Raw genomic sequence first — 2933 nt, 5'->3', positions numbered from 1 at the left:
TCCCAAGGTTGTTTAGTGCAAATAACTACTTGTTGGAAAGCTCTCTTCGTCTACTTTCAGGTGCATCAAGAATCAACGACAGAAACCAAACGAGGCGTCCAGAAACTGCCTAGAGAGTATCGTTCTCTATTAAAACTTCTTTCTATTCCTCTATTTAAGCAATTAGCAGCCACCAAAGAACTTGGGTATTTGTTTGATGTAAGTTTAGCCTTTTCTACTTCCTTGTAAACGCGTGTGTCGGCTAGACCACCTGGATACTTGAAACAGAACCCCAACTCTATCAGATCCGTGAGCGTCTGCTTTTTATCTTGTTCTTGCTTGTTCTCGATTGCTTGCAGGTTCAAGGTTGTTCTTGGCACGGAAAGAGCAGCAACAACAGGAGTCGGTGTAACTATCGCTAAGGCGCAGCACGCTTGTGGTTGTTGTAGTTGGATAGCACAACGTCAACCTCCACCCCACACTACTACAGATCATGTTATATGAGACGGTTAATTTTTAGTTATTAAGACGCTTATAAAGTGTCCAAATTTGATGGAGTCGTAAAGGATGTCCCACATTTAAGATGGTTATAAACCGTCTTAAAAGATATTTTATAAGACAGTTTTAAATTTATAACCGTCTAAAAAAGGTGTATGTTTAAGTCATTTGTTCGATGAACCGTCTTGAATTAGGTTTTTGTTACGACACTTCTTCTAAAGAACCATCTCGAATACGAATATTATAAGACAAAATATTTATCAAACCGTATAGAATATCCTATAATAATAGACACTTGCAACAAGAAAACCATCTTATTTAGAGACTCATATTGGATGTTTTGGAAACTATCTTATTAAGATTTAGACGAAATGACTTACATAACTAGACATTCTTCAATTTATAATCATTTTTGAGATGCCACATTATAATAATTTAAAAGAGAATTCGAAATATACATACACACATATTTAATAACATCATACTTAATGTAATATAGATAAGTACAATTCATTGTCTCATAAATAAGCATTGTCAAATAAATCATACATAAGTGTACTCTAAATCCAAATTAAAATACTAACTGAAAAACTTATCATCAGTCATTTGCGCAAACATTGAATCTATCTAAGCATACTAGAATAGAAGGCGTGTTATCGTCGTGCCCCCGTCAGAAAGAGTTCGTTTCAAATGTAGAGCTTTAGCTGGATTCATCAGTCTGCGTTGCAGGGACAACCTCAGAGTTGATGCTGTTGTCACCTTGGAGAGATGGTGAATCAAGTGCAGGTTTCTTAGCAGCAGGTTCGGCAGAGAGCGGCTTGATGCTAGCTCGTTTGACGCCTCTGCCTACCACCCCAAGGTCAGTCACAGTGCTTCCAGAGCTTCCAGTTGTCGCTACCGTAGACATAACCGAGGAGTCGAATCCATTGCTTGAGGTTGCTATCTGGGAAGAAGTAAAAGATGCAACTTTTGGCATCACTTTAGTTACCCTGGACGCAATTGCCTTCACCATCTCATCCATGTCAGCGTTTGGGTTTGCTTCAGACAGGTCCTCAAGCTAAATGCAAAACAAATTAGAGATGTCATTGGCCCTTAGAGCTAAGATAAATCATCTTCATTATCGATACAGTAAGAGGCACATGAAGCAAAATAAATTGCATCTGTAACTGTTTACCTTCTTCTCAAGATCAGGCAATATGCTAGTAAGCTGCTCTAGCTCTTTTTCAACGGTAGATTTTTCTGAGCCTCCTTCAGCAGTAGATGCATCCCACCATCTATACCAGCCAACAAAGCATCCTTGGAACTTTTCAGGTTCTATATGCGTGACTTGCATAGCGAAATTGCTTTTGCACAATATGAAATTGCATCTCTGATCTTTGAAACTAGTTCATAAACCAAACAAATGCGGAAGTTTCTAAGACTAGATTAAGGCAAATAACAAAGGAAGATCAACAAACTGACCCTGGGAGGCAATCATATCATCTAAAGTAGCATGTGCGTTCAAGTAAATAATGTTATGGATATGCATTCCACCAAAACAACTGAACTAATTTACTGAATATAAAAAAGGCATTCTTTACCAACCCAAATTTTAAGTTTATCAGGCTACAAATAACTATAAAATAAAGGCTGAAAAATAGAGCAAGGCACGACCAGGTTGCAGATGCGTATTTATGTAATAATACTATCTCCAGACTCCAGTCATTATATATGACGTAAGACTTACATTCAAGTCAATTTGATGATCATAATGTCATATAATTCTGACTGCAGGTTGTAATATCTCTCTTTAGCACACAAAATAGTGTAACTATGACAAAGAGGATACAATTCCACAACTCGACGATGGTTAGGCTCAACCAAATGCTCCAACATGGATAAAGATTTCATTCTGGTTCTAATTATTGAATGTCGTATATAGCTACAAGAATAGCGTGTGACAAATTTGAGCAGCAAAAAATCAACATCAAGATATCAGAACATACTGATAAGAAGCAATGAGTCAGGTAGTGATGTGAAATATAGACTATGAAAATAACTAAATATTAATCAGAAAAATGTGGGTAACAGTGAACTTTGTTTCAGCATAAGAGCTTACATCAAAAGGAAGTCCAGCGATCCGGATTCCATCTATATGTTGGACCTGGGATCCATGCTGTCCTCGACATATTCAGGCACTAAGACCAGTAAACCAAGCCTCCGCCTCGACTTTATTCTTGCAGATCTTTGAAATCAAGGGAGCCCATGAGAATCCTCCAATTGAGGCTGATAATATATCTGCTAGTCCTAGTAAGCTGACCTTCCTTTCTTCATTCATCTCCATCGAGGAGCTGGCAAGTGCGGGAGCCAGGCATGGGCGGAGGCGCTGAGGGAACAGACGCCAGCCATCGAGAGCGAGGGGAGGAAGAAGAGTGTATGCGTACTGTCGTGTGGCGGTGGCGGCGTGGAGTCCTGGG

The 2933-nt window shown here is 39.0% G+C and overlaps 1 pseudogene; it reads right to left on the bottom strand.

Annotated features, from left to right (window-relative positions):
- Positions 1-996: 996 nt before the first annotated feature.
- Positions 997-2553, bottom strand: LOC103629336 (histone-binding protein N1/N2-like; annotated as a pseudogene).
- Between the last annotated feature and the right edge of the window lie 380 nt (positions 2554-2933).

The sequence above is a fragment of the Zea mays genome, chromosome 6 (genome assembly GCF_902167145.1).
Source record: "Zea mays cultivar B73 chromosome 6, Zm-B73-REFERENCE-NAM-5.0, whole genome shotgun sequence".
Classification (NCBI taxonomy): Eukaryota; Viridiplantae; Streptophyta; class Magnoliopsida; order Poales; family Poaceae; genus Zea; species Zea mays.
Note: the sequence above shows the minus strand (reverse complement) of the source record. Positions and strands in the feature narration are given on the sequence as shown.